This window comes from Sebastes umbrosus, chromosome 3, assembly GCF_015220745.1.
Source record: "Sebastes umbrosus isolate fSebUmb1 chromosome 3, fSebUmb1.pri, whole genome shotgun sequence".
NCBI lineage: Eukaryota > Metazoa > Chordata > Actinopteri > Perciformes > Sebastidae > Sebastes > Sebastes umbrosus.
This window is the reverse complement of record NC_051271.1, coordinates 578,541-597,837: the sequence shown is the minus strand read 5'-3', so window position 1 is coordinate 597,837 and position 19,297 is coordinate 578,541. Positions and strand designations below refer to the sequence as shown.

Below are 19,297 nucleotides of genomic sequence, written 5' to 3'. Positions count from 1 at the left end.
GGAGATACTAGTTAATTGTGATGTTATTGAGGTCTAAACTTGTTACCTGTGTTAAATTAAATGAATGTTTAAGCCGCCATTCTTAAAAACAAAACAATGATGCAGCATGTTGAATGTGTACCTGCAGGCTCAGCACTCATTGTTGTGCTGGATTATGATTATGTTATATAAAATTACTCTCATTTCATCACCACCTAAGAGGACAAACAGCCATCTATAATTCACAGCTGCAAATAAATGAGTGGCGGTGCGGCGCCGCCGTCTCATTATGGATGCAGATTAATGAGTGAACAGCCCATGAAATCGACATGACATTTAGAAAAAGCAGCAGTGTCTCTGTGACTGATTGGCCAACAGAGTGATGGGAGTCACTACTGAGAAAGAGAGATAAGGGAGTGAGGAGGACACTATTATATCCACTCGGCTTCTGCACAGAGCCCGCCCACCAAAAATGGCGGTATTGTCCTTTAAGTACTATATATCCAAAGCCTTGGCCTACATTTCTGTTTAAACCAAATTAATACACATTATTTAAGGGCACACACACACACACACACACACACACACACACAGACAGCCTACAGGCCTACACGTATGGGCTTTAACTGACAGATAAACACAAACAGCCCACAGCTTATCCTCTGTAATATTCATAAATTGTGGCTTAATGCGCCATGGCAACCTACTTTTCTCCAACAGCACATTAAGATTTAACTATCTTTATGCAAACAGCTATATGAGCTGGCCTAAATAACACTGGCTCTTCTATACAGGTTTGTTTCTTCTCATCACAAGGGAGCAGCTGCAGGCCTGATAATGCATATTTTATCATATTTCCAGTCTAAATATACAGTAAAGTAGAGCCTGACAGATGCAGGATTTTTTAGGCTGGTAGCAATATCGAGATATGAAATAACCCACTGGATGATATTCTTTAATTTTCATAAAAAGAAATTAACGTTTTGATAACGATCTCTTATAATGACTTATAAGGTCAAGTATAATACTGCAGAATTGCTGGCTATTCGTTGACATTTTTGCAAGGATATATTTCCTATAGCTGTAATACTTTATGATCTTTTTAGAATGCATTATAACCACTGTTATAATGCATTATAACGGGATTATAAATCAATCTAAGTGGTCATTGTTTGTGAAAAAATATTAAAAATCTATGCAAGAACAACACACAAAACGTTATAAAAATCATTTTTCACTTTACTTAAGGCAAACAATGACCACTTAAAGTAGCTTATAGTCATATTATAATGTATCATAACAGTGTTTATAAGGCATTATAAAAATATATTATAATGTATTTCGGCTATGGGAATTATAATACACTAAGATCCTTGACCTTGTAAGTCGTTATAAGATGCTTTACAGTTTGTTATGATTATTGTTATAAAGAATTATGAATATGTATGAGTGCTTATAACTTTAATTATGCAGTGCTATACGCACATTATAACGCATTATAAGTATGTTTATAATGCATTATAGACATGGCTGTTATAGAACTTGTAAACAAAATATATTTTGCAATTCTGTAAATTCTGCATTTCTCATTCTTATAGTCTGTAAACTCAATTTGTTATGTGCAACTAAAGTCAGCCCTGCAGGAAAACACAGGAAAGCCTTCATTCTTGTGGTGCTGTTGAAGTATTGTGTTAAACTGAGGGGTGTTTCTGTTGTTTTGTCCACCCTGTATTAATCACTTGTATTGATCACACAGTGTCAGTGAGTGTGCAGAGGTAGGAGTAGCTGCACAGCGGCTGTTGTGTTGTGGTGAAGCCGCCGAGCGGGCCTCCAGGCCGGCTCCGGTTCCAGCACCGGGGCTCCGCTCTGCAGCAGGCCGGAGAAGGCTTGAGGTCAGCGGGTTCACTGCTCCAGTCCTCTCGGTGTCCTTAAAGACGGGTCGTGTGACCCCGCCCCTGTGACGTCACCGTGTCGTAGTTACAAACCGTGTTGGTTTTCAGCTCAACGCGCGTCAAGTTATCGGCAGTGACGTAGCACCAAACCGAAAATACAGCTGTGTGATTTTCACAATAAAAGCAGTAACAAAAAAATAAGAAAACATAATGGTATGTATTTTATGTATTGTTAAAATGTAGTAATATAACATAATACCAAAGCCCATTTAATAACTACACATTTGTTTTGGCATTTATTTTATGGTTGTAAATATTTTTAAGTAAAGTGGGTTATTTTTGGTTTTATAGTTTAATGTAAAATAAAGATTAATTAATTCCATACTATAGTTGGTTTGTTTTCCTCCGGTCTGTGAAATATTTTAGATGCCGTTAGGAGCACACGATTATTATTATTTTTTTCAGATTACCTGTCTCATGCTTGTTTTATGCTGTTCAATGAAAATAACTTTTTTAATCATAATTGCTCCAATTCTTTCTTTTTTTATATATATATTTCTTTTTATTAGCAAAAGGCTTATTTTAAAATTAAATTCCAACGTGTATCAACATTTTTTTTGTTATTAAAATAAATATTAAAACCAGAAAAATAAATTAAAATAAAATAATTAATAATTATAGAAAAAAATGTGGTAATGATATAATATTGATAATGAACCTATCCTTGTATCAAATATACTTTAACTAAATAATAATAATAATAATAATAATAATAAAAACAATCATAACAATGAGTAAGTGAAAATATAAAAATATTAGATACAATCAAAGTAATGATTGAAATAATAAAGAAAAAATATTTGAAAATTAAAAAAAACATATTAAATAATAATAATAATAATAATAATAATAATAATAACAATAATAATAATGTTGAATACAATTTATATAAATAATAAACACACATATTTAGTGCACATACTGTTTATAACTCTGAAAGCATCGGTTATTTGCTCCAATTCTCGCGCTGCAGCTTTAAAGGGACTGTTTGTAACTTCTTCCACGTATAAATCCTTGCTGGTCGGTGTCTCATGGTCTCTCGTGTGTCTACGCTGTTCAGACTCAGACTCCAACACAAACTCCAGTGAAGCACCAAAACCTCTTGGTTGTATCTAGTGAAGCTGTTAAACAGTGTTGGCCGCGGTCGGAGGACGCGGGGGAGACCGTAGCTCTCAAGAGCTCCATACTTACTGTAAAAAAAAGCTGGTGGAGTCTCCAGACTGTCTTCATGGAAGTGGTTTCATGTTGTTGGGATGGGAAATGTGGCCCCCCGACTGTGGTCAGAAGACACAGAGGAGACGATGCTGTACTCTGCTCCTCTGCCCGCCTTGAGTCACACACCGTGCTCGTTACTCATCTCACGTGCATGCTGCTCACTCCACACTGCAGAAGAGTTAGTTTAGCTCTGAGAATATCTAGTGAATGTTCAGTGGACGTTTGTGCAGAAATAACTGCTGCAGCTCCTCCAGACCAACAGAGGTTTCCCGTGTCTTGTGAAGTGACGGGGCTCCGCAGAGAGAAACGTTATCGTCTCCGACCAAAACTCCGGCGTCTCCTCCGTTCCCTCCGGCCGCGGTCGGGAGGCTGAGGCGGGAAAAGCCAACACTAGGATCAGCATTGATTCATGGAGAGACCTTGGTCTGGTCAGCTAACATTACTGCCAAGCAGCTGAAATATAGAGTGATATTGTGCTTTTAGCTGACGTGTGTCTCCTCACTGTGTTGAGCGATGCTCCTTCATGTCTATGTAGAGCGAGCACAAGCGCCAGCAACAGGACGCTGACTTTAGTTGACTTAACGGACACAGGTGAAGCTGTTAACAAGACATTTCTGAGTCTTACAAACAGTCCCTTTAACAGAGATCAGCCAGAATAAATTAGTTATAATGATTTCCAACTACAAAAATAATCATGTCAAACAAACATTAAAAAAATCAAAAAAAAAATCTTCTATAATACTATAATAATAATATATATATTTTTTGCATCTCGACTTTTATTGTGAAACTCCCGGGCCGGAAGTCTCGGCCGCTAATCTCTCGAGATTGACGGCCTCGTCTGCGGGATTATTCGTGAACTCAAGTGCCCTCCAAGTCCTCGAGTCCTCCGAGCAGAAACACACAAACTACAAACTACAACTGATCTACATCTACTAGATCTACATCTACTAGATCTACAGCTCTGACACACTGCTCACCTCCTCACCAGGTCAGTCTCTCTCCCTCTCTCTGCTCCGGAAACAACAACAACAACAAACACAACAACAACAACAACAACAACAACAAAGAGCACACAAAGCCCCGTCCTCCTCCTGCTGCTGCTGCTGCTGCTGCTGCTCCATCATCATCATCATCATCATCATCTCTTCTTCCTCTCTGTCCCCAAAACAAGTGTTGTGAAGCAGGAAAGTGTCCAACACGGAGCTGCTGAAGACTCTTAAACTTTATTAATAAAAGAATCAGCTGGAGGAGCAGAGAGCAGAGAGGAGGAGCAGCCTCTCATCTCCTGCAGGAGGAGGAGAGGAAGAGGAGGAAGAGGAGGAGGAGGTGTTACTGAGTCCTACAACCATCTTTCTCTGTCCCGGTTCTCCGCCATAGAGGCAGCTCTCTGTCTCTCTGTCCTCCTCTCTGCGGACTAACTTCCTGCATGAGTCGGTGATGTGTCGGTGAACCGGGAGATCCCGCCTCCTCTCCTCTCCTCTCCGGTGCGTGCTGCGGTGCGGTGCGGTGCGGTGCGGTGCGGTGTGTGCGTGGTGTGGATGGATGCTGCTGGTGCGTAAACACAGAGAGAGAGAGCCTCATCTGGAGCACCGAGGCCGAGGCCGACATTTTGCCCCGGTGGTCCGGAGGAGCTTCACTGCGAGGAGGCGAGGAGGCGAGGGGACATCCGAGGACACCGAGCAGCAGCAGGTAGAGCCTCATGTCTCTAAAGTGTCTCTGTCTCTGTCTCTCTGTGTCTCTGCGGGTTCTGCTGCCGCGCACAGACGCACAACACTACTACTGACAACTTCTTCTCCTTCTTCTCTGTCTCCATGTGGACAGAAACAACAGATCTGTTCTCTTTTAACGAGCTACTGGGATAAAAATGGCCACTTTCAACACGGATTCACACGCACTAGCACGGCACGGCACATGCACGGCACATGCACTGATTATAATATATCACAGGATCAGAATGGTGTTTATTTCCAGGTGTGAGAGGTTTACACTGGAATCTGCTTTGGTTTTGTTGGTGCAAGTTAGACAGTATAATAACAAAAGAATAGATACAAACGTTAGAATAAAATAAGAATACAAAAATAATTATTATTTCTACCACTATACAGGATTGACTGGAACAGCATCATGCAACAATATCTGATAATTAGATTTAAAAACTGACACATTCAGACCAGATTTATACATGTTTTGCATATCTTTGCGCAAAATCTATGGAGGTAAAAACATTGCACCCAGTGTGTGTGTTTTTCACTACAGTTTTCTGGTAATAAAGATTATTTATCATTTTATTATCATTAAAAGGTGCATTAAAAGGTGCATTAAAGGTGCATTAACCTTTATTACCAGAAAACTGTAGTGGAAAAACACACACTAGGTGCAATGTTTTTACCTCCATAGATTTGTGCAAAGATATGCAAAACATGTATAAATCTGGTCTGAATGTGTCAGTTTTTAAATCTAATTATCAGATATTGTTGCATGATCCTGTTCCAGTCAATCCTGTGATATATTTAAATCAGTGCATGTGCCGTGCCTTGCCGTGCTAGTGCGTGTAAGGTAAGGTGCATTAAAGGTGCATTAAAGGTGCATTAAAAAGTGCATTAAAGGTACATTAAAAGGTGCAGTAAAGCTGCATTAAAGGTACATTAAAGGTGCATTAAAAGGTGCAGTAAAGGTGCATTAAAGGCGCATTAAAGGTACATTAGAGGTGCATTAAAGGTACATTATAAGGTACATTATAAGGTGCATTAAAGGTGCATTAAAAGGTGCATTAAAGGTACATTAGAGGTACATTAGAGGTACATAAAAGGTACATTAAAGGTGCATTAAAAGGTGCATTAAAGGTACATTAAACGTTGCATTAAAGGTGCATTAAATGCACATTTAAAAGTGCATTAAAGGTACATTAAAAGGTGCATTAAAGGTACATTAAAAGGTGCATTATAAGGTGCATTAAAGGTGCATTAAAAGGTGCAATAAAGGTGCATTAAAGGTACATTAAAAGGTGCAATAAAGGTACATTAAAAGGTGCAATAAAGGTACATTAAAAGGTGCATTAAAGGTGCATTAAAGGTGCATTAAAAAGTACATTAAAGGTACATTAAAAGGTGCATTAAAAGGTGCAGTAAAGCTGCATTAAAGGTACATTAAAAGGTGCAGTAAAGGTGCATTAAAGGCGCATTAAAGGTACATTAGAGGTGCATTAAAGGTACATTATAAGGTACATTATAAGGTGCATTAAAGGTGCATTAAAAGGTGCATTAAAGGTACATTAGAGGTACATTAGAGGTACATAAAAGGTACATTAAAGGTGCATTAAAAGGTGCATTAAAGGTACATTAAACGTTGCATTAAAGGTGCATTAAATGCACATTTAAAAGTGCATTAAAGGTACATTAAAAGGTGCATTAAAGGTACATTAAAAGGTGCATTATAAGGTGCATTAAAGGTGCATTAAAAGGTGCAATAAAGGTGCATTAAAGGTACATTAAAAGGTGCAATAAAGGTACATTAAAAGGTGCATTAAAGGTGCATTAAAGGTGCATTAAAAAGTGCATTAAAGGTACATTAAAAGGTGCATTAAAAGGTGCAGTAAAGCTGCATTAAAGGTACATTAAAAGGTGCAGTAAAGGTGCATTAAAGGCGCATTAAAGGTACATTAGAGGTGCATTAAAGGTACATTATAAGGTACATTATAAGGTGCATTAAAGGTGCATTAAAAGGTGCATTAAAGGTGCATTAGAGGTACATTAGAGGTACATAAAAGGTACATTAAAGGTGCATTAAAGGTACATTAAACATTGCATTAAAGGTGCATTAAAGGTACATTATAAGGTGCATTAAAGGTGCATTAAAAGGTGCATTAGAGGTACATTAAAGGTACATTAAAGGTACATTAAACGTTGCATTAAAGGTGCATTAAAGGTACATTATAAGGTGCATTAAAGGTGCATTAAAAGGTGCATTAGAGGTACATTAAAGGTGCATCAAAGGTGCATTAAAGGCGCATTAAATGCACATTTAAAAGTGCATTAAAGGTACATTAAAAGGTGCATTAAAGGTACATTAAAAGGTGCATTATAAGGTGCATTAAAGGTGCATTAAAAGGTGCAATAAAGGTGCATTAAAAGGTGCAATAAAGGTACATTAAAAGGTGCATTAAAGGTACATTAAAAGGTACATTAAAGTTGCATTAAAGGTACATTATAAGATGCATTAAAAGGTGCAATAAAGGTACATTAAAGGTACATTAAAGGTACATTAAAAGGTGCAATAAAGGTACATTAAAGGTGCATTAAAGGTACATTATAAGGTGCATTAAAAGGTGCAATAAAGGTACATTAAAAGGTGCAATAAGATACATTAAAAGGTGCATTAAAGGTCCATGTTCCGCGGAGGACCAGTGTCCGTGCACGGCCTGTAACAGGCAGCAGCACCTGCAGGAGGACAAACTGCAGCCAGAACTTGTCCTGTGATTTATTTCCTCGTGTCAACTTTCATATTGAACTAAAAGTGTGAGATGTGTGGACTCAACAGCAGACTTTAGAGCTGCTGAGCTGCTGGAGCTCCGCAGGCTCAGACACATATTAACAATTAATATCGGACATCCGGTGGCACTGCCAGCTGCGCCCCATTTTGATTGTTGTGCTGCGCTGAGAGGATCCGGTTGTCTCGGCTGGAGACTCCGCGACGCGTCGCTGCTTTCGGTAGGAATCTAATGCTTTATTTCAAACAAATAGAAATGCATGGGTTGTGGATGTTTGCAAATAGATAGAAAGAAGGAGGTTTGTGGTTGTGGATGTGTGAGAGCAGCTCCTCGGATCGCCGTGCCGTGCGGTGCGGTGCGGTGCCATGCGGGACACACTGCTGGCTGCTGCCACCATGCCACCTTCTCCTCCTCTTCCTCCTCTTCCTCTCCTCTCTCCGGCTGCTGCTGCTGTTCTATCCAGCTGTTTGTGCGGACACTCAGCACCGTCATGCACCGGCAGGTCTGCTGCTCTGCTCGGTTCATCGGTGGGGTTTATTCTAGAGAGCAGGACGCGCACCGGATGGACCGGGAGAAGGGGCGGCAGACCGGAGCTCCAAGGACACGGAGAGGAGGAAAAGATGAGATGAGAGGAGAGGAGAGGAGGAGAGAGGAGAGGAGAGGAGAAGAGAGGAGGAGAGAGGAGGAGAGAGGAGAGGAGAGAGGAGAGGAGAGGAAGAGAGAAGACAGGAAAGAGGAGGAGAGGAGAGGAGAGGAGATGAGAAGAGGAGATAGGAGAGGAGAGGAGAGGAGAGGAGGAGATAGCAGGAGAGAGGAGATGAGAGGAGGAGATAGGAGAGGAGAGGAGAGGAGAGGAGCGAGGAGGAGAGGAGAGGAGGGGAGGAGGAGAGAGGAGGAGAGGAGAGGAGGAGAGGAGAGGAGAGGAGAAGAGGAGGAGACAGGGGGCATCCAGGTTGGTCGGGTGATTCTTCTTTTTTAGTCTTTGCTGTGATTGAAGTTTATTGTGTTTAATCAGAGCAGAAGGAGACGGAGCTTTGTCCTCAGCACAGAATTTTTGGAGCTTTAATTTGAAAAATTGGCCTCCCATACACCAGACTGACACCAGACATCCACCACCCAACACCAGACCAGACATCCACCAGACATCCACCAGACATCCACCAGACCAGACATCCACCAGACATCCACCACCCAACACCAGACCAGACATCCACCAGACATCCACCACCCAACACCAGACCAGACATCCACCAGACATCCACCAGACATCCACCAGACATCCACCAGACCAGACATCCACCAGACCGACACCAGACCGACACCAGACCGACACCAGACCGCCTCTCCTCCCCTGCTCCCCCGGCTCATCCTCCCTGTTTTCGGGGCTCACTCTCCGCCATCACCTCATCCCCTTCATGGACTCCTCACATTTACTTTTTCTCCTCGTCTCTCCGTGCGTAACCTCCATCCATCCATCCATCCATCCATCCATCCATCCATCCATCCATCCATCCATCCATCCATCCATCCATCCATCCGTCCCCGGTCCGTCCCCTCCGTCAGACTTGAGCTGCTGGGTGTTTTCTGAAGAGGCCTCCAGCTGTTAGAGGTTCATTGTCTGGTCAGACTGCTCATGCTCTAAATTAGCCTCCTGGTCCACAGTCAGCATGACTCTGCGTCCTCTCTCTCTCTCTCTCTCTCTCTCTCTCTTGTGTTGGGATGAGAGGAATAGTGCGTTATAACCAGGACGTTATGATAGGCAGCTTGGCAAGGCAGCTTTATTTATGTAGCACATTTCAGCAACAGGGAGATTCAAAGTGCTTTACATAAACATTCAAGAACATTGTGACAAAGTGCAAAAGAACATTAAGACATAATTAAAACAGTTATTAAAACATTAAAGATTAGAAAATAAAAACAAGCTAAAAATAAAAGCTAAAATAGAATTTAACACACAAGAGTGAAAGCTCTAGTGCAGTATATAAGATCATTATCTGGTTTAATAAAAGGCAGCAAACAGGACAAATTGAAGCTTTGATCATAAAGAACTCAGAGTTGGAGGTCCTGCAGGTTTCTGGGAGCTTCTTCCAGATAGTTGGTGCTTTTATTTTGAAAGTTACTATATGAAAACAAGTTTGCATGAAGTGGTGAAGCCATTATGGGACAGAAACACCTTAAAGTACTAACATGTTATTAGAACTGAGTATGACAGATAAAGTATAATAAGTGACTTATACCCCTTATATGACAAAAAAATACCATAATAAGTCTCATTTTTACCACAAACACTTTGTATTACTCTGTTGAAGTATAGTAGAGAGCTGCAGCGATTAATCAATTAGTTATCAATTATTAAATTAATCAACAAATATTTAGAAATTTCTTAAGAAATAAAAGTCTAAATTCTCTGATTGTCTTAAATGTGAATATATTCTGTTTTCTTTCCTCCTCTGTGACACTAAACTGAATATCTTTGAGACATTTGAGGACGTCATCGTGGGCTTTATGAGACCAATAGTTAGTTGCAGCCCTGATCATATTACTCTTACGTATACTGTACTTTACAGTCTTTTAGGGCCGTCCCAATATCAGATTCTATGGAGGCCAAACGAGTTCACGATAACGATATTATTGTGATATCTCTAGAAAATAAAAAAAACAATCCAAACATCTTATCGAAAAAATATTCAACATTAAAAATAATCAATAGTTGATTAATCAATTAGTTGATTGACAGAAAATGAATCTAAATATTTTTGATAGTCGATTAATTGTTTAACAGTTGCTTTTTCCAGCTTCTCAGTTGTGATGATTTGATGCTTTTCTTTATCTTTATCTTATCTTATCTTTATTAGAGATGTTCTGATACCATTTTTTCCTTTCTGATACCGATTCTGATACCTGAACTTGCTGATACCGAGTACCGATCCGATACCAGCGTGATAAAAAAAGTTATTATCATTATTATTATTATTATTATTACTACTATTATTATTATTACTATTATCATTATTATTATTACTATTATTATTATTATTATTATTATTATTATTATTATTATTATTATTACTATTATTATTATTATTATTATTATTATTATTATTTAACAGCTATTTACTACATGTTCCTGGCTCTGACTACCGTTCCCCTCTCCACCAGCATCACACTGTTGTTGTTTGTTATCATCACGTGCCAAACTACCTGCAATCAGTTCTTCTTCTCTGCTCTAAAACAGTAGCAGCCGGTGTTAGTCGTGACACCTCCAGAGCGACAGCACAGTGAAGGCTGCTGGTTTGGAGCCGCGAAGAAGTAGAAAATTTGATTCCCGGTTTAACAAGTTGATTTTTTTTCTGGGTTAATAGATTATGGTATGGGATCGGTGCGTAGCCTGGCGGACTCGCCGATACCGAATTTTTGCAGTATCTGACGCATTTCTGTAACTGGTATTGGTATCGTAACAACTCTAATATTTGGATTTCAGAATGTTGGTTGGACACCTGCGACTTTAGGAAATTGCTTTTTAATGTTTTACCCTTTTCGGACATTTTATAAACTTATCGATTAATCAAGAAAATAATCGACAGATTAATCGATAAAGAAAGTAATGGTTAGTTGCAGCCCTGATAATATTACTCTTACGTATACTATACTTTACAGTCTTTTAGGGCGGTCACAATATCAGACTCTCCCAACAGGATTATGGAGGCCAAAAGAGTTCACGATAACGATATTATTGTGATATCTATAAAAAATAATAATTAAAAAAAATATTTGCAGCCCTACATTACGACGATTAGTTGATTAATCAACTAGTTGATTGACAGAAAATGAATCTAACTACTTGCGATAGCTGATTAATTAATTAACAGTTGCTTGATCCAGCTCCTCAGTTACGAGGAGTCGCTGCTTTTCTTTATCTTATGTGATAGTAAACTGAATAGATTTGGATTTTAGACTGTTGGTGGACAAAACAAGCAACTCGAAGCCGTCACCTTCGACTTTAGGAATGCGTGACGACATTTTTTATAAAACAAAGATGTAATGGATTGAGAAAATAAAGGTGAGATTCATCAGTGATACAATAATCTTTAGTCGCAGCCCTGGAATACAATCATGTTTTGGTTTTATGGCATGATACACCTTCATTTGAATACGCTGCCCTGTGTTACGTAACAAGCTGGTGCAAGGAGATGGGGTCATTTTTATTTAGTATTTGTTGTGCCCACACAGTGTTCAGGATAATTGCTCCATTGCGTTATTATTAATAGGGTCAGTTGTAAGTATATATGTGTGTTGTCAGGATGAGAAGGCATTTAGATGTGGATCTGTCTACAAGTCAAAGTGAATTGTGCCATAACGGCAGCACACTGTGAATGAGAGCTTGTTTAGTCAGTATGTATTCGGCGTAGTCGTTACATAAGCCACAGTTGTGTTGGCATCCTCTCTGCTTGCAGAGTCTTGTTTACAAAGAGCTAAATGGATCGCCGTCTGAACGTAAAGCCGGCGCTTACTGTCGGTTATTGACCCACAGCGGTTTGAGATGAAGCAATTTCCTTTTTGTTTCCCCGTTGCCTTCCAGTGAACTCTGCCTGTATGTTTATGAGCACCGAGACCTTTGGACCAAGCCTATGTTGAACCAACACACAATAAATGATTGCAGGATTGTTTTTGCACGAAAGGCACGCCCGGCTCCTATACCAGCCCGACACATATAAACAAGCATCGCTTTCACTGTGTAAATTTACCCTGTAGAGAATGAGGGGAGCGGAGGAGATAGAGGAGTTCAGAGGAGGCTACGTTACTGACATGAACACGTGGATGTTACCTTCTGGTTTGCAGTAAAGGTCATACAATATTTGGACAAATGTGTCTCCTTCTCTGACAGAATGAGAGCTGATATGAGAAGAGGAGCATTTATCGATCCACAGAGGGAGAGGTCAGGTGTTGCAGCGCAAAGACAGAAATAAGTTCAGATAGAGAAGAGTAAATACATAATTAGTAGTAAATAATAGAATAAAGATGCACATAGTTCCCACAACCAGCAAAATGAAGCCAATGGCACAAAACTGCAGTTCCTCAAATGGCCACTTGAAACTGCCTGCTACATACAAAGTATAACGCCACGGTCAGGTCGTTCAGTGAAAACTCACCATTTTGATAACTTTCCATCCTGAAGGTCTTAAGATGGTCCTGACCAAATTTCAAGTCGATCTAATTAAATCTGTAAGAGGAGTTTGTTAAAGTACACGGCCTATAAAACGCTAAAAATGCTGAACGCTAAAAAATCGCATATTAAATTAAAGATGGCTGACTTCCTGTTGAGTTTTGGGCATACCTCCAAGAGGCTTTTTTGTGCGTCTCCACATGTTACGTCTGTCTGCCAAATTTCATGCTTATAGGTGAAACCGGAGCGAGGGGCTCAAATTTTTCAATTTTCTAGGGGGCGCTAGCGAGCCATTTTGCAACACCCAAGCCCGAGACCCTTAAAATATAAATTTTTTTCACCGCGTCTGATAAGCATTCCAAGTTTAACAACTTTTTGAGCATGTTAAGGTCGTCAAAAAGGCGATTAATTCAGAAAAAAACACTACAGTTTCAATAGGGCCTTCGCCGGCCCGACGTTGTCGGTGCTCGGGCCCTAATAAGTACAGCAATAAAGCATATGCTATAATATAATATAGTATGAGTTAGAGCTGCACAATTAATCGAATATTAATCGCGATCACGACGAGGTCATCTTGAAATGACCCTGCTTCTATCTGCTCCCGGCAGATGAGGCCAATCTCCTAATGAGAGGGGAGGGAACAGCCAATCAGGGAACAATCAGGCAGGCCAAGACGGAGAGAATCCTCCTGACCAGGCCGTCACACCACAACTAAATGAACATGATCTCCTGAGATATTGATGTTAAAACTGTTCGTTCTGCTCATAGAAAGTGCAGCTGCATATCGCTTCCTAAACTAACAGCCAGCATGGTGATCCAGATGTTCTGGCTTCACTTTTGAGTATAGATATTATCTATACAACCAATGTGTTTATGATTAAATTGAGAGCATTGAATTCTTTATCTGGCCTCTTATTGATGCTAATGTTGCTCTCAAAGTTCACCAGATTGAAGCATTTAACTTTAGAATGTAGCTAACAAAAAGGTTAGGGTGAATATTCATGTATTTTTTCATATTGCAATATACACTCACCGGCCACTTTATTAGGTACACCTTGCTAGTACCGGGTGGTCTTCATCTGCTTCAAGGTTGGACGTGTTGTGCGTTCAGAGATGGTATTCTGCATACCTTGGTTGTAACGAGTGGTTATTTGAGTTACTGTTGCCTTTCTATCATCTCCAACCACTCTGCCCATTCTCCTCTGACCTCTGACATCAACAAGGCATTTCCGTCCACACAACCCCCGCTCCCTGGATCTGTTCTCTTGTTGGGACCATTCTCTGTAAACCCTAGAGATGGTTGTGTGAAAATCCCAGTAGATCAGCAGTTTAATACTCAGACCAGCCCGTCTGGCACCAACAACCATGCCACGTTCAAAGTCACTTAAATCCCCTTTCTTCCCCATTCTGATGCTCGGTTTGAACTTCAGCAAGTCGTCTTCACCACGTCTAGATGACGTAATGCATTGAGTTGCTGCCATGTGATTGGCTGATTAGCTATTTGTGTTAACAAGCAATTGAACAGGTGTGCCTAATAAAGTGGCCGGTGAGTGTATATATACAGTTTATAGCAGAAAAAAATATTTTGCAATGTCATTTTTTTCCAACGTCGTTCAGCCCTAATTTGTACATTAGCAGGAACGTAGCATGGAAGTGAAAGCAGTGTTCTGTTTATTTAAATGTGGAAGTGCAGCAATAAAAATGTTCAAATCAATGAAAGATTGTGATAAATAATCGTGATATCAATATTGATCAAAATAATCCTGACTATCATTTTGGCCATAATATTATGAGTAGTACAAGTTGTGCTGTTGATTCAATCAAAGGTTTAAACTCAGTGTTTCCTCTCCTCTCAGCTCTACTGCTGAAACGTTACGATAAAGATGTGACTGCGTTAGCTCGCTGGGATTATTACGTTGAGCTCCACTCGTCTGTTATCTACTTTAAGAACACAGTACGTGTCTGACGGAGTGTTTGTGTACGCAGCATGTTGGTAGCTGGCTTGCTCTCTGTGCCACATACCAGTTTTCCATGTGGCATGCCAAGGCAGTGTCATAACCGCCCAGCCGATCCTCATTTCCTCATTCTTGTGTGCCTGAGGTCAAATCCACACAGAGCGCTTTATGGCATTGTTTCTCCGAGCGCTGAACCCGGGTCAGTGTGTGTGAGCGGCTTTCTCCAGGGTTTCTACAGGTAACTGAACAGTAGCACTGCATTGTTCTGCCTCTGTGTGTGTGTGTGTGTGTGTGTGTGTGTGTGTGTGTGTTAGTGTTGCTTGGTGTTTCATCATGTCGGTCTGATCAGGAGTTTGCACTGTGGCCTCCTCTCTAGAGGAGAATTGGGAGTTTTGGTTACACAAACACTAACGGATGCAGAGCGTCTCCGCAGGCAGAGCCACATCTCATTGGTGGAGTTTAACCGTACTGGGTGGAGTCGAAGAAGCAGCTCTTTAGAGGACGAGTTACTAGGTCAAAGGATACGGCCGGTCGTATTCTGTGTGCTTCTCTTTGTCAAGAAATGAAAACCAAACAATGAATTCATCCAACATGTCTCAGAAGTGTGATATCTGTTATTCCTCTGTGCCACAGAGCTCCTTTAAACCACATCAATGAGCCTCACTGATGCAACATGTTCCTTCATTACCATGAACCACAGACTGTACTGTGTAGCAGTGAAGCCAAATCTCCATCGCCCCCTGGTGGCTGGCTGCAGTATACATCAGACCGGCACATACGGGGCCAGACCATGGATGTATGAAGAGACCTGGATCCAGCGTTGGAGACGGGGCCCAAAGTGTCTCTAAAGACAAAATGGCTTGACTTCCGAGTGGAAAAGTACCCGGATCTTCCGGCGATCTTCCGCATCCATCGGGCCCACGGAGCAGGCGCACTAGGTCACAGCCGTCACGCTGTCGTCACGGCTCGCTAACTCCGCCTCCCGGCCCTCGCTCCAGCCGCGGTCCGAGTCTCATTCATGTGAACGAGGAAGGGGAATAACTCTGGATTTAATAACTTTGGCATCACGTGACGGACACTGAAGTTGCAGTACCGCCGTTTGGCCACTACGAAAAATTGGCATCAACGACCGGCGCTCTTCCTGGAGGCTCGGGCAGCGTGCGCGTAGTTACAAAAATTCAGAGGTGCACGACCATGCCGCGATGACGTCATTTTCTGGCGCCTGCACCTTGCGCCTGCACCTTGCGCCGGCTTCACTACGGCGAGCATAAACCAGGCTTAACTTTAACTCTCCATAACCGTCACCAGTCTGTGTAACAGAACATGTGACCATTCCATTGTAGATGTAGTTCTACAGATATTATGGTTAGATGTTTTGTCTTTCTAGCCAAACAGCTACCGGGGTGCTAACGTAGCAGCTAGGTGGCTAACATTAACAAACTGTGGCCGTGCTCGGCTCGTGATTGGCTCGGCCGGGTGTGTGGGTGCAGACTCTGGCTCCAAATGACGAGACGGAAGTAGCGTTGCACGATAATGGCCAAAATCATAATCACGATTATTTTGATCAATGTTGAGATCACGACTATTTATCACGATTTCAGGGACAAAATATTTGTATTCACATTTAAATAAACCAAGCACTGCTTTCACTTCCATGTTGTGCTACTTTCTTGGTAATGTACAAATATTTGCATCAAATTGCGACTGGTCCTTCACAGTGTATCTCCTAGACGCAAAATACAATTGCTACTTTCACTTCCATGTTGAGCCGGGATACATTCCTGCTATTTAAAACATTTTTGCATCAAAATAAGACTTAAAATAAGGTTCCTCTGCACCTGAATTCAGTGCATTTCTGTTTTTCCAAACAAACAATATACAGTAGATTACTCCTCCACATTCAGTGACGCATTTTTAAACATCAATATCGCAGTCCATCACGTGCATTTAATTGTGGGAAGCCAAAATCGTGATCGTGATTAATGTTCGATTAATTGTGCAGCCTACGGAGTCTATACCATGAATGTAGTTTAGTTTGACTCAATCCCACAGACACCGTCGTCCCGCTACAAACGCTCACTAGAGCACCAAATGTGGATTAATCCGCCGCTGAAAATAGTCCCCAACAAATGCACTCTGAGTCACTAAAGAAGACTACAGTGACCAGCTGAGCTTTTTAAAATGTCGTTATGACCCGATTTAAAAATGTAAAGCTTCAGTAAGAACCGACAGGAACCAGAGACGTCAGCGTATTGAGAAACAGACAAACTGGTTTCGGAGGAGTGGTGTTAATGTTTAGCCTTCTGACCGGGGATATTAATAATGAACCGTTTAGATACAGGAAGTCGGCTCCCGTCTATCGCTCGCTGGAGCGGAGGAGATGTAGCCTCGTAGCATTTATTCACCGACAGATAAACTGTACACACACTGACTGCTACACCTACACCACCACCACCACCACACACACTGTCTGCTACACCTACACCACCACCACCAACACACACACTGTCTGCTACACCACCACCACCACCACCAACACACACACTGTCTGCTACACCACCACCACCACCACCAACACACACACTGTCTGCTACACCACCACCACCACCACCAACACACACACTGTCTGCTACACCTACACCACCACCACCAACACACACACTGTCTGCTACACCTACACCACCACCAACACACACACTGTCTGCTACACCACCACCACCACCACCAACACACACACTGTCTGCTACACCACCACCACCAACACACACACTGTCTGCTACACCACCACCACCAACACACACACTGTCTGCTACACCACCACCACCACCACCAACACACACACTGTCTGCTACACCTACACCACCACCAACACACACACTGTCTGCTATACCTACACCACCACCACCACCAACACACACACTGTCTGCTACACCTACACCACCACCACCAACAACACACACACTGTCTGCTACACCTACACCACCACCACCAACACACACACTGTCTGCTACACCACCACCACCACCACCAACACACACACTGTCTGCTACACCTACACCACCACCACCACCAACACACACACTGTCTGCTACACCACCACCACCACCACCAACACACACACTGTCTGCTACACCTACACCACCACCACCAACACACACACTGTCTGCTACACCTACACCACCACCACCAACACACACACTGTCTGCTACACCTACACCACCACCACCAACACACACACTGTCTGCTACACCTACACCACCACCACCAACAACACACACACTGTCTGCTACACCTACACCACCACCACCACCAACACACACACTGTCTGCTACACCTACACCACCACCACCAACACACACACTGTCTGCTACACCTACACCACCACCACCACCAACACACACACTGTCTGCTACACCACCACCACCACCACCAACACACACACTGTCTGCTACACCTACACCACCACCACCAACACACACACTGTCTGCTACACCTACACCACCACCACCAACACACACACTGTCTGCTACACCACCACCACCACCACCAACACACACACTGTCTGCTACACCTACACCACCACCACCAACACACACACTGTCTGCTACACCACCACCACCACCACCAACACACACACTGTCTGCTACACCACCACCACCACCAACACACACACTGTCTGCTACACCTACACCACCACCACCACCAACACACACACTGTCTGCTACACCTACACCACCACCACCAACACACACACTGTCTGCTACACCTACACCACCACCACCAACACACACACTGTCTGCTACACCTACACCACCACCACCAACACACACACTGTCTGCTACACCTACACCACCACCACCAACACACACACTGTCTGCTACACCTACACCACCACCAACACACACACTGTCTGCTACACCTACACCACCACCACCAACACACACACTGTCTGCTACACCTACACCACCAACACACACACTGTCTGCTACACCTACACCACCACCACCAACACACACACTGTCTGCTACACCTACGTTAGCAGACAGTTAACGCTCCCGGACGGTGAACTGGAGTCTCAGTTCTCTGTTGTCCTCATACACTGCAGCTGGTACACCGCTGCATGAGACGCACTAATCTTGTCGGTTAACGGTTAATAATCGGTTATCGGTCATCCCTACTTCTGACTGTTAGCTTCCTCCTCTCCTCTCACCTTTCATCCTTTTGACTGGACACAATGTGACTTTTTACTTCTCCCATTGAGGTTAAACTCGACCAGTTGTGCCTCTGAGAAATGTTTCATCTCCATCGTCCTCATCTCTCTAAACTCTCCCTGGTTGTGTACTTTTTAACAAATGAACACCAGAGTTATTCTTTGATGCATCTTGTGATGGTAACAACACATAGTGCTGAAGTGACTACAGCGAGATGCTGCTAATTATCCACATATTCATCTACAAATGTGACATGAATACCTTGCTGCTAATATTCAACCTTTATCTGGAGCATGAAAGCTTCTGCGTTTGCTATTTTAAATGCTGGTTGT

At 42.2% G+C, this 19,297-nt stretch overlaps 1 protein-coding gene across 9 annotated transcripts in view; it reads left to right on the top strand.

Moving 5' to 3' along the window:
* The first annotated feature begins 4,005 nt into the window (after window positions 1–4,005).
* LOC119485008 (CREB3 regulatory factor-like) overlaps window positions 4,006–19,297 on the top strand; it is a 46,509-nt gene continuing 31,217 nt past the window's right edge. For 7 of the 9 annotated variants that reach the window (XM_037764256.1, XM_037764255.1, XM_037764258.1 and 4 more), the window contains exon 1: window positions 4,006–4,838. The gene's annotated coding sequence lies outside the window, so the exon portion shown is untranslated. Of the gene's footprint in view, window positions 4,839–14,495; window positions 14,993–19,297 lie in introns of those variants that run through there. The other 2 variants (XM_037764257.1, XM_037764253.1) reach the window with 2 other exon arrangements.